This window comes from Pseudophryne corroboree, chromosome 1, assembly GCF_028390025.1.
Source record: "Pseudophryne corroboree isolate aPseCor3 chromosome 1, aPseCor3.hap2, whole genome shotgun sequence".
NCBI classification, from domain to species: domain Eukaryota; kingdom Metazoa; phylum Chordata; class Amphibia; order Anura; family Myobatrachidae; genus Pseudophryne; species Pseudophryne corroboree.
This window is the reverse complement of record NC_086444.1, coordinates 1,044,246,461-1,044,260,531: the sequence shown is the minus strand read 5'-3', so window position 1 is coordinate 1,044,260,531 and position 14,071 is coordinate 1,044,246,461. Positions and strand designations below refer to the sequence as shown.

At 45.3% G+C, this 14,071-nt stretch overlaps 1 pseudogene; it reads left to right on the top strand.

The window, feature by feature from the left end:
- The first annotated feature begins 13,712 nt into the window (after positions 1–13,712).
- LOC134960867 (U2 spliceosomal RNA) lies at positions 13,713–13,861 on the top strand (annotated as a pseudogene).
- Positions 13,862–14,071: the final 210 nt, after the last annotated feature.

Below are 14,071 nucleotides of genomic sequence, written 5' to 3'. Positions count from 1 at the left end.
ACGATCGACTCCCAGCAGCAACAACAGCAGCGCCAGCAGCAGTAGGCGTTACACTCAAGGATGCATCGGAGGAATCCCAGGCAGGAGAGGACTCGTCAGACTTGCCAGTGACATGGCCTGCAGGACTATTGGCTTTCCTGGGTAAGGATGAAATTGACACTGAGGGAGTTGGTGGTGTGGTTTGCGCGAGCTTGGTTACAAGAGGAAGGTATTTACTGGTCAGTGGACTGCTTCCGCTGTCGCCCAAAGTTTTTGAACTTGTCACTGACTTATTATGAATGCACTGCAGGTGACGTATAAGGGAGGATGTTCCGAGGTGGTTAACGTCCTTACCCCTACTTATTACAGCTTGACAAAGGCAACACACGGCTTGACACCTGTTGTCCGCATTTCTGTTGAAATACTTCCACACTGAAGAGCTGATTTTTTTGGTATTTTCACCAGGCATGTCAATGGCCATATTCCTCCCACGGACAACAGCTGTCTCCCCGGGTGCCTGACTTAAACAAACCACCTCACCATCAGAATCCTCCTTGTCAATTTCCTCCCCAGCGCCAGCAACACCCATATCCTCATCCTGGTGTACTTCAACACTGACATCTTCAATTTCACTATCAGGAACTGGACTGCGGGTGCTCCTTTCAACACTTGCAGGGGGCGTGCAAATGGTGGAAGGCGCAAGCTCTTCCCGTCCAGTGTTGGGAAGGTCAGGCATCGCAACCGACACAATTGGACTCTCCTTTGGGATTTGTGATTTCGAAGAATGCACAGTTCTTTGCTGTGCTTTTGCCGCAAGTCTTTTCTTTTTTTCTAGCGAGAGGATGAGTGCTTCCATCCTCATGTGAAGCTGAACCACTAGCCATGAACATAGGCCAGGGCCTCAGCAGTTCCTTGCCACTCCGTGTCGTAAATGGCATATTGGCAAGTTTACGCTTCTCCTCAGACGCTTTTAATTTTGATTTTTGGGTCATTTTTTTACTGATCTTTTGTGTTTTGGATTTTACATGCTCTGTACTATGACATTGGGCATCGGCCTTGGCAGACGACGTTGATGGCATTTCATCGTCTCGGCCATGACTAGTGGCAGCAGCTTCAGCACGAGGTGGAAGTGGATCTTGATCTTTCCCTATTTTTTTTAACCTCCACATTTTTGTTCTCCATATTTTGCGCACAACTAAAAGCCACCACAGGTATACAATGTAGATGGATGGATAGTATACTATTATTACTTATACTTATGGACGACGAGTGATGACACAGAGGTAGGTACAGCCGTGGCCTACCGTACTGCTGCTTAGTGCTTATATATAATATACTGTATAACGGACCTGGTGGACACTGTCAGCAGACTGCTAAACAAACTAGTATGAAGAACGAAAAAAAAAACCACCACAGGTATACAATGTAGATGGATGGATAGTATAGTATTACTTATACTTATGGACGACGAGTGCACTGACGACACAGAGGTAGGTACAGCCGTGGCCTACCGTACTGCTGCTTAGTGCTTATATATATAATATACTGTATAACGGACCTGGTGGACACTGTCAGCAGACTGCTAAACAAACTAGTATGAAGAAAGAAAAAAAAAACACCACAGGTATACAATGTAGATGGATGGATAGTATAGTATTACTTATACTTATGGACGACGAGTGCACTGACGACACAGAGGTAGGTACAGCCGTGGCCTACCGTACTGCTGCTTAGTGCTTATATATATAATATACTGTATAACGGACCTGGTGGACACTGTCAGCAGACTGCTAAACAAACTAGTATGAAGAAAGAAAAAAAAAACACCACAGGTATACAAAGTAGATGGATGGATAGTATAGTATTACTTATACTTATGGACGACGAGTGCACTGACGACACAGAGGTAGGTACAGCCGTGGCCTACCGTACTGCTACTTAGTGCTTATATATATAATATACTGTATAACGGACCTGGTGGACACTGTCAGCAGACTGCTAAACAAACTAGTATGAAGAAAGAAAAAAAAAACACCACAGGTATACAATGTAGATGGATGGATAGTATTAGTAATACTTATACTTATGGATGACGAGTGCACTGACGACACAGAGGTAGGTACAGCTGTGGCCTACCGTACTGCTGCTTAGTGCTTATATATATAATATACTGTATAACGGACCTGGTGGACACTGTCAGCAGACTGCTAAACATACTAGTATGAAGAAAGAAAACAAAAACACCACAGGTATTCAATGTAGATGGATGGATAGTATAGTATTACTTATACTTATGGACGACGAGTGCACTGACGACACAGAGGTAGGTACAGCCGTGGCCTACCGTACTGCTGCTTAGTGCTTATATATATAATATACTGTATAACGGACCTGGTGGACACTGTCAGCAGACTGCTAAACAAACTAGCATGAAGAAAGAAAAAAAAAACACCACAGTGTTTTTCAGGCAGACAAACGTATACTGGACTGATGGTCACTGTCAGCAAAACTGTGCACTGTACTCCTGCTATAACTGCTCCCCAGCCCCCACAATTAGGCAGTGTGAGCAGTGCACTCAGCACAGATATATCATGCAGCAGTGCAGCACACTGAGTGAGCACAGATATGGTGGAGACTTTTTTTCAAGCAGAGAAACAAAGGATTAAACTAATCAAAACCCTGCACTGTACTCCCTAACAGCTGCTCCCCGTCCCCCCAATTATAACTAACTAAGTCACTCTGTGTTCTACTATAACGGAGAGGACGCCAGCCACGTCCTCTCCCTATCAATCTCAATGCACGTGTGAAAATGGCGGCGACGCGCGGCTCCCTTATATAGAATCCGAGTCTCGCGAGAATCCGACAGCGGGATGATGACGTTCGGGCGCGCTCGGGTTAACCGAGCAAGGCGGGAGAATCCGAGTCGCTCGGACCCATGTAAAAAAAAGGTGAAGTTCGGGCGGGTTCGGATTCCGAGGAACCGAACCCGCTCATCACTAAGGGCAAGGTCTGCCATGTAAAGCTGCCTGTGTACAGCACTGTGCCTTAACATTCATTTGAGTATCCTACATGTCTTAGAGACAGCGTAAATTGAGAAAAGGTGTACATTGCAGAGTATATTGTATGAGTATTCTGCTATATCCTCAGGTCTGAGATCACGCTGTAATATATTTATACAAGTCCAGTGCAGCATTATTGTGATATCATTTCTGCATTGCATGTGACTGTGTGCCTGTATCTGCTGTGTGGTTTCACGTTCAGTGTTTCCCAGATACAGTATAACTGTCACTATATTCTGTACCCTGGGCTAGGTGCGTTTGGGTCAAATAATATAGTTGTGCACAGAGTTTATCTATATAACTATATAAGTATATTACTTCTGTGTTACAGTCACATTATTCCCTGTTTTTTATTCCACAGGTTATTGTATTTGTCTGCCTAATATAATTGCACTGTATAAGCCCATCGTTTACATTGTGCAATGTCTAACAGAAAGGGCAGCAAATCAGCGGAAGCTCCTGCAAAATGCAGAACATGCTCCGCAGATTTCTCAGAGGGGAAAATATTACATGAGGGTCTCTGTACTGCTTGTCATGCACCTCCTAGTCAGTCCCCAGCCCCTGCACCTAGTCAGGAGCAAAGATAAGCAGCATTCACTACCCTGCTGGGTACTCCGGTGGAGTGCCTTTCGCCCCCTATGAGGCCGCCTGAGCCATTACCACCACAAATTCTCCCTATGGTAAACCCGCCTTGGGTGAAAAATTTGTCTAACCAACTGCAGCAACTAAACCAGTCTCTGGATAGACAGAAATCTACCCTGGGTTACTCCCGTGTCCCCGGTCCCTCTAAGCGGGTTGCTTCCTCCTCACAGTCTACAAACCTCTCTGATGTCTCACCTGAAGAGGAGGGGGAACATACGGTCCTGTCAGACACTGAATCCTGTGTTACTGATGCGGAATCTCCCCTATTGATAGATGTCTCTGCCCTTGTGGTTGCTCTTATGCATATCCTTCAAATCACAGATGAGGAAGATTCCACTACTGTGGCAAAGAATACTGATAAGTTTAAACAGCAGAAGGTGGTTAAAACTGTTTTACCTCATTCTGACCATTTAGTGGAGATCAGATGGGAACCCTGGTCTAACCTAAGGAAGAAATTTCCTATTCCCAACTGGCCCTTGGCTCGCTACCCTCTCTTTGCAGAGTTGTGTAACAAATGGGAGACTTCACCGCCGGTGGATTCTCATGTCACCCGCCTTGTGGTGTCGTCCACTCTGCCTATCATCACTGTCACCTCACTGAGGGAGCCGACAGATAAGCGTGTTAAGGGCTGACTGAAATCTGTTTTCTCACTTACAGGGACTATTCATAGACCCACTATAGCTGCCTCTTGGGCTGCCAAAGGTATTGAGGCGTGGGTTCAGGTGTTAGAGGAGGAGCTGCCCGAGGATATTTCTGACAATGCCAGACAATACCTGTATTATATTACCACCTCTTCTTATTACATTCAAGAGGCGTCCTCTGAGGTGGGAGTATTGGCAGCCAAGGCGTCGGCTACGTCTGTCCTGGCACGCTACATACTGTGGTTGGGGTCGTAGAAAGTGGACTTGGACTCCTAGAAAACATCGGAAGTCCTCACCTTAACTGGGGACATTTTGTATGGGGAAGACCTAAATAAAATAGTGTCTGAACTGGCAGCTGCTAAAACAGCTTTTCTCCAAACTACTAATCCTTCTCAGAAGGCAAAAAGTACAACGTTTTTAGTTCCTTTTGGCCTCAGGGGAAAGCGAATGGTCAGACATACCCTAGACAATCTCGTGTTCCCAAAACCTCCAAGCCTGCTGCAAAACATGACAAGCCTGCTGCATGACGGGTCGGGCCTCCCCCTGGGGGACCCCAGGGTGGGAGGCCAAAATCTACAGTTGCCCAGATCTGGTTCACGATCACTTCAGATGCTTGGGACTGGAAGTTGTCTCTCATGGATACGCTGTCTCTTTCAAGAGACATCCTCCCGCCAGTTCTGCACCACAGCTCTCCCGTCGGATCAGTTGAAAGTGCAGGCTCTACAAATGGTTATAAGTTCCCTCCTGAGCACGGGAGTGGTTGTGCCGGTTCCTCTGTCCCAAAGGGGCAAAGGTTATTACTCGACCCTGTTTCTAGTTCCGAAACCCAATGGGTCATTCTGGCCTATACTCAACCTCAAATCTCTGAACAAGTTTGTGAGAGTGTCCAAGTTTCATATGGAAACGCTGTGCTCAATTGTACTGGCTATGGAACCCGGAGACTATATGTTATCCCTGGATATACAGGATGCATATCTGCATATTCCTATTGCCATATCACATCAGCTGTTCCTGCGGTTTGCTACTGGCAACCTTCATTACCAATTCCAGTCTCTACCATTTGGACTGGCTATGGCTCCTCGGATCTTCACCAAGGTCATGGCCATGATGACAGCCCATCTCCATTGCCAGGGAATCAGGATTCTCCTATACTTGGATGATCTACTGATTCTGGCAAGTTCCCACGAAGTCCTTCTCAGTCATCTACAACTGACAGTGACTTTTCTGCAGGCCCACGGGTGACTAATAATTGGAAAAAGTGCTCGCTGGTCCCAGCTCAGAGTATGGTGCACCTAGGGACTCTCTTGGACACACACAGTCAGAGACTGTTCCTGTCTCCAGACAAAGTCATTAAACTTTAGGACAGGATAAGGTGCTTCTTTCATCAACCCAGAATGTCGATTCACTCAGCAATGCAAGTACTTGGCTAGATGGTGTCATCCTTCGACATGGTAGAGTACGCTTACTGTAATTTCACTCTCATCCTCTGCAATGGTTGATCCTGTCAAAGTGGGATGGTCTACCTCATTGGATCAGATACCAGATGGTCTTGTTGAATTCGGAGGTTCATCTGTCACTGTTCTGGTGGCTGCAGGACCAGCAATTGCACAGGAGCCGTCCATTCTGGATACCCAACTGGGTTCTACTGAGCACGGATGCCAGTCTGTGGAGATGGGGAGTGGCGTTGGAGCAACACTCATTTCAGGGTCGTTGGACCAAGGAGGAATCACTCCTCCCAATCAACATTCTGAAGCTGAGGGCAGTGTTCAATGCACTGTCTTTCGCTCTGCCTCTGGTACAGAACAGGCCTGTTCAGGTACAATCAGACAACACCACCATGGTGGCATACATAAACCATCAAGATGGCACTTGAAGCCGTATGGCAATGTTGGAAGTGTCTAAAATCCTTTGCTGGGCAGAACGCCATCTGCCAGCCATATTGGCAGTGTTCATACTGGACGTCCTGAACTGGGAAGCAGACTTCCTCAGTCGCCAGGACGTTCACTCCGGAGAGTGAAGCCTTCATCCAGAAGTCTGTCAGCTCTTAGTGGACAGGTGGCGTCTACCGGATGTAGACATCATGGCATCTCGACATAATCACAAAGTTCCGATCTTCAGATCACAAACAAGGGATCCTAAAGCAGCGTTCATGGATGCACTGGCAGTTCTGTGGAACTCTCAGCTGCCATACATATTCCCTCTGGTGTCACTCCTGCCCAGGGTACTGCGGAAGTTCAAGCATGAAGGAGGAATGCTGATACTGGTACTCCTGCGTGGCCCAGATGGCATTGGTTCTCAAACCAACAGGGTCTCTTGTCAGAGCGTCCCATCCTACTTCCTCAGCATCAGGACCTCCTCATACAGGGCCCTTGTCTATATCCAGACCTAGCCAGACTGGCTTTGATGGTGTGGCTCTTGAAGCATCACTCCTGAGGGCCAAAAGTTTCACTGAAGCGGTTGTTCAGACTATGCTGAAGGCCCTCAATCCGGCCTCTGTCCGGATTTATTACAGTGTTTGGCATTCTTACTTCACGTGGTGTTCTGATAAGAATTATGATACTTATAGATTCAAAACTTCCGGAATTATGGCTTAGACTTAGGTCTTCATCTGGCCTCCCTCAAGGTGCACATATCTGCCTTGTTGGTATGGTTTCAGCGCAAAATTGAAACTATACCTGACGTATAGTCGTATACACGTTTACTCAGGGTACTTTACATGTTTAGCCTCCATATGCCCCCCTCAGTGGCTCCGTGGGACCTGTCTATTGTATTGAAAGCCCTTTAAGAGTCTCCAATCGAACCTCTTGAATCGGTTGACATCAAGTGGTTTACGGCCAAGGACTTGTTCTTGCTGGCTATTGCTTCTGCAAGACGGGTGTCGGACTTAGGCGCTTTGTCCTGTCGTCCACCCTTTCTGATTTTTCACCGTGACAGGGTGGTTCAACGAACTTGACCCGGTTATTTACCTAAGGTAGTGTCATCATTTCACCTTAACCGAGAGATTGTGGTTCCGACCTTTATCTCTTCGGACTTGTCAGCCAAATAACGTTCTTTGGATGTGTTTAGGGCTCTCCGTGTTTATGTGGACAGGACTGCTTCCATTAGGCGGTCAGATACCCTCTTTGTGCAGTTTGGATCCCACGTGGCTTGCCTGCAAACAAGCGAACCATGGCCAAATGGATTAGAATGGTGATTGCACAAGCTTATGTGCAGACTGGACTCCCAGCTCCTGCTGTGATTAAGGCCCATTCTACCCGGTCTGTTGGACCTTCTTGGGTGTGCTGCTGTTGCGCGTCCACTGAACAATTGTGCAAGGCAGCTACGTGGTCCTCAGTGAACACATTTCTTAGGTTCTATACCTTTGATACCTTCACCTTCCAGGATGCTTCCTTTGGATGCTGGATTCTCACATCCCCTAAGGTGCGTCCCCTTCTTTGAGGAACTGCTTTAGGACATCCCTGATGTTTCCCTGTGGAAACCTGTGTACCCTGCTGCAGAAAAGGAGTGTTATGGTAGACTTACGATTGTTAACACTCTTTCTGCGTAGTACACAGGGTTCCACAGGGTGCCCACCATGATGCACCTTGCTTCTTTGGGTTTGTATGGCATTAGCCACTGGTACCTTCTCCTGTTGTGAGAATGTGTTCTTATGTAACTAACATCTGCCTTCTCTCTTGCATGCTCCTGCATTGACAAATCCAAGTTTATCCTGCACCAGACTAAGTATAATTAAATGACTGAATAATGATAACCAACTAAACAAGGAAAGAAATTTTTAAGCCCCAATGAGGAACAATTCTTGCATTGGAGGTGCTCTAAGGAATAGTGTATCAAATACAAATTGATTTGGTGGGTGTAGAAGAACCCACACCTCACCAAAAGAAAAGAAATTCCTTTGTTTGGAGCACTCTTTTAAATGATATGTATGAATAATGAAAACATTTTTTTGATTAAAACTTAACTTTTATTTTTCAATACTTGACTAAAAAATGAAAGGGGTATAATGCACGTATCAATTGGTAAATCCATTTACCAATTGATACGTGCATTATACCCCTTTCATTTTTTAGTCAAGTATTGAAAAATAAAAGTTAAGTTTTTAATCAAATTTTTTTTTTCATTATTCATACATATCATTTAAAAGAGTGCTCCAAACAAAGGCATTTCTTTTCTTTTGGTGAGCTGTGGGTACTTCTACACCCACCAAATCAATTTGTAACTGCTCCTGCATTGGACAGGTTATAAAAACTGAGCTCTCAGTGCCTGAAGGCGGGATTTTAGAGGAGTCCCCTATGCATCCTGGGAAGCTAAAGCTTTTCCTGTTGGTGCCGCTGGATCCAGATCCACTCTACACCCCCGATGCTTCCCTGTGGAACCCTGTGTACTTAGCAGAAAGAGTGTTAACAATGGTAAGTCTACCATAACACTCCTTTTTTTCTATTTTCTGTGCACCCAGCAATTGTTCCCTAGGTGAGTCTACACTGCGCTATGAGCAACAGATGGCCTGTGGAAGTGCTTAACAACCGATGCCCCTGATCTTCCGTCTTTACACGGAGGCCAGAAATTGAAATTATGAATCCACTCACATATTATTCACAGCATAGCATATCATATGACATGCAGCATCCATTTTGAGTTTCAAATATCAAAGGGAACATGGATCTCATTTCTATCCTTAACTTGTTGTTTGGCACACAATACTAAAAATGTTTCTCCTATTTAAGGATTAATCCACAATACAGTGGTTTTTTGGACTTTGTTGTGCTAGAACTATTATCTTTGTCTATTTTCTTTACATTATCCTTGCAAGGGGAACACATTCCCATTAGGGAACTACAGTATCTGTAACATTAATATACTGTACATATTTCAATGTATTATTTGCTTGCATATTTTTCCTATTTTCGATTTATGATTCATATTGAAGTATTTTGACATACGTATGGTGGGAAGTTCTTTCTGTGTACGACTGAATTAGACAAGTGCACCCATACATTGATATTACTCTGGGTACTATACACAGTTGGTGTACGAAATTTAATACAGTAGGATGCATGACAGTAATTTTTTAATGATTTGTCTTTTGTGTTGTTTGTCTTGTGAGAGTCAGAATTTTTAACATATATTTATTAAAAATATTATCTTATACTGTATTATACTTCTAAATCTGGCAAATTAGTGCCCCAAACAGGAGAGTACCTTTTTTCTTTTGTGTTTACCAGGTCTAAGTATGCTCTGATGAAAAGGCTGTTTCTAGACAATTTTGCTCCCAGTGCAAGCATTAAAAAAATGCGCCCCCCCCCCCCCCAGACATTCAAAATTGCACACCCATAGGCATGTGGGGCGTGGCCTTACTAAAGGGGCATGGCCTAACTAAAATGGGCATGGCCTCACAGGAAAAGGCGACCTTACATCCCACATTTTGACCATGCAACAACAGACCTCGGCCACCACTGGAAAAAATAAACATTCCACCGTATTAAGCCCCAAACAGTAATGCCCCTTGCACCATATTATGCCATACACCGCAATGCCCTTGATACATTATGCCCTACAGTAAAGCTTCTAATTACTTTTAAATTACCTGCTAGTTGCCAGGGGGCTCACACACTGGGTGTCATGCTTGTTACCAGGGATTTCATGTGATTGGTGTCATGCTCGTTGCCAGGGGTTTCATGCGCTGGGTGTCATGCTCATTGCCAGTGGTTTCATGTGCTGAGTGTCATGCTCATTTCCAGAGGTTTCATGCTCTGGCATCCATGCTCGTTGCCAAGGGGAACGCTTGTTGCCAAGGGGATGTAAATATACTGGCTGGCAACCCCAGCCTGCCAGCATAGATAATACTACTTCACTTGGGGGGCAGGGTTTAGTGGAATGATGCAGTTGCGTCGTGACATCACAATGCAATGGCGTCATTCCACAAAACTCCACCCCCCCTTAGCAGAGCAGTATGTTAGAGGGAGGAGGGGGAGCAGAAGGAGCCACAAAGTGCCGCTGTAGGCGCCCGGTGCGATCGCACAGCTCACCCGCTGCAAGAAACGCCACTGACTGATGATTATGATGACTTGTAGTGAACAAAGATGTATACAGCTGTGCAGACATACTGTATACTGAATATGCTATTTCCCAAGCACCTTTTTTCACGTCCTAGTAACTGATCATTTTAGCACAAATTTTGGATTGTGTTCAGTATGGTCTTTTTGTGTAATGAATGTCCTGCAGTTACATAGAGTAGTGGATTTGATATGGCTGAAGTCACTTAGAAGCCTCGCTGAATAAAGTTCAGTGTATCAGTTAGCAGATCAATGTTTACTGCATGAATTTATAGCTGTCCACACAGACAACAATTTATTTCTGTATACATAGTTACAGAGTTACTAAAGCCAAAAAACCAAAGGTCCATCAAGTTCAATCTATCATCAACACTAATTGCAAAGACTAAGAGGAAGGAAAAGAAAACCCACAGTGTAACAGTTGCCAAATTAGTCTCACAGGGGAGACATTAAAATCCTTTCTGACCCAAGAATGGCAACTGGATTAATTCTCTGGATCAATCACCCCCATAATGACCTCCATTAATTATAGCTACAGATACCATTTCTTGCAAGTAAGGCATGCAGTCAGTGTTTAAAGCTGTTTGTAAATGTGCCATCACCACCTCATGGAGTAATGCTTTCCACAGCTTATCCACCCTTATAGACAAGAACCTCTTCCTCTGCTCATTGGTGCCCAAATGTATTTAAACATATTGAAGCTACTCAAACTCACTGACAAAGCCCTCTCACATTAACATCTCTGACCTCATCTCCCTTCACACTCCCTCCCACCCTCTTTGCTCCACAAATGCACACCACCTCTTCTGCCAACTGATTGCCTCCTCCCAACCCCGCCTGCACAATTTTGCATGTGCTGCTACCTACCTCTGGTATTCTCTACCTCTGCCAACAGACTCTCCACCTCTCTACAAAACTTCTAACTGGCTTTTAAGACCCACTTCTTTATCAAACAAAGCCATCTCTCATCCTCCTTCTGTCCCATGCTCACTGTTTGCCCCATCTGTATCACTCCCTGTCTGCGACTTCCCATTTGATTATAAACTCTCACAAGCAGGGTTCTTCCTTCCAAGGACGTAGCTACCATAGGTACCGGTTAGTGCAGCTGCTATGGGGCCCAGAGCTGAGAGGGGCCCACCTTTCCTGTCATATTTACATGTGTTATATACATTTTTCACCATTGGGTATTACATAGGGGTCCTTTCAAACGTTTTCCTTGGGGCCTTAAATATATCTAGGTATGCCCTTGGACCTGCTCACTGTAGTGTGGTATAAAATGAACTGGAGGGCATTTTAATGTTATATAATATGAACCGGGGCACTGTAATGAGGCACAATATGAATGAGGAACACTATATATCATAATGTGAATTGGGAGAGTGAAGTGTCTCTCTAGAAGCACTGGGACGGGGGTCCCTTCAAAATGTTGCTATTGGGCCCACAAAATTTTGGCTATGCCCCTGATTCCTTCATATGCTTTCCTTCCCTTACTTATACTATTATCTACGCTATAATTCTTACAATGGCACCTAATCCTTGGTATCTACCAGCCTGTTACCATCCTTCTAATGTGCCGCTGTCGGGAGGGCCTGGGATGCTGATGCCGATGCCTGCCCATCTCCATCCCCGCTGTTGTGCTGCTCTCCTCCGTCCTCCTGCAGCTATATTGAAAACGTCCCTCCCAAAATGGCTGCCACCTCAGAGGAGACAGTTATTTAAGATACTAGAGGGTTCCTCTAGTATCTTAAATAACTGTCTCCTCTGTGGTGGTAGCCATTTTGGGAGGGAAGTTTTCAATACAGAAATATTCAGAATTTACTGGCGCCGGCTAAGTTTCCAATAATGAGCAGTTCAGTAGTTTCAATAGATAAAATCCATACATTTATTCCACAAACAATGAAATAAAAATAAAAAGACAATACTTTAAAAAATAATGATGTAATTATAAATGAAGACACAAGTCTCTGACTCGATAGGATCAATTGCATAAATTAAAATGGACCACTTGTATCTCACTCATATAGTGTTTATACTTGCTTCTGGCTAGGGATTATTCCTCCATACAGTCCTCATTAGTTTTAAGTGTGGATATTACCCGTTCTCTCATAAATAGTACCCAGGATTCCCAATTGCAGTCGGAGATCCAGATGGCAGTAGGGGACTTGTTCCAGGTTTCCAATGATGGGACACTTGTAATGATCCAATGGGAACAAATAAGTCCAGCTGTTGTCAGAATGAAAGCAGCAGTGGATACAGTGCCAGTGGTCAGTAAAAGGGCTCAACGCATTTCGCTGGTCTAGTAGATGCCAGCTTCCTCAGCATATGCCATATACTGCCCAGATCTTATTTATATATCCTCTTAAGTTTTCAATACAGAGCTGCTGGAGGGTCGGAGGCCAGCGGCAGAACAGCGGGGACGACCGCGGAACGGAGCAGATGGTGGTGGGCGGGCAGGTGGCTGCATGAGCATCCCGGGCCCTCCTCTCTCTATCAGAGAGGCTGGGCCCAGGATAGATGTGCCCCCAGTACCCCCCTGATGGCGGCCCTGCCTACCAACTTCTGTCTCTAGCAAGGAGGGACATCTGCATGCGCATAGCGCTTGACCGCATGAAAAGGGGGCATGGTCTATGGAAAGGGGGCGTGGCTTCATGGATGGCCTGCAATCATGAGCCATGCCCCCATTTACATCACTCGCTAGTTGCTTTTAGCAGCAGTGCAAACACTATGCTGCCACCCTCTGGGAGTGTATATAAGCTTAGCAGAAGTGCGACCGAAAGGTTAGCAGAACAGTGCTGACATTTTTTCATGCAGTTTCAGAGTGGCTGCAGACCTACTCCTTCCTTGCGATCACTTCAGTCTGTTTAGCTCCTGCTTGGATGTCACAAACACGCCCTGCGTTCAGCCAGCCACTCCCCCGTTTCTCCAGGCACGCCTGCGTTTTCACCTGCAACGCCTGTGTTTTTTAGCACACTCCCGGAAAACGGTCAGTTACCACCCAGAAACACCCACTTCCTGTCAATCACTCACCGATCAACAGAGCGACGGAAAAGAGTCGCTAGACCTTGTGTAAAACTACATACTTTTGTGTGAAAGTATGTCGCGCGTGCGCACTGTGGCCCGTACGCATGCACAGTTTTGTCGTTTTTATACCTGAACGCTGCGCTACAAGCGATCAACTTGGAATGAGGGCCATAGTCCGGTACCTTTAACAGGGTTAAAACGAGAAAGCATAGCCAGCTGGCTTTATGATGCTTATGCAGCATATGCAGAAGTTTAAAAGCATCCTATGCAAGGTGGTTAAAAAGAAGAAAAAAAATAGGCATTATAAATGCCTGTGCATCACCTTTCGGCCTTCTGGCCAAGATCAAGGGTTGTATCTGTTCCTATCTGGGAGTCATATATTAGAACAGAGAGATGTGTAAAGAGCTTGCTCTGTCCACTCCACGCATTACCGGGTACTGCAGTACTACTTTGACATTCTCTGCTCGCAGAGCTTATGATTATGTCAGTGGTTAGTGAATGCTGGGTTCAGGAATCTCACAGATCACTACCGGTGGGTCCACATACCTACCGTCGTTGCTACGCCCACCAGATGTGCCTACCTGAGATCATCATCTTAGGGTTGCAAGTGTTGGGTGCAGTGCAACAGAAGCACCAGTGGAGAAACAGACATGTTTTATAGGATCACAAAAACAGC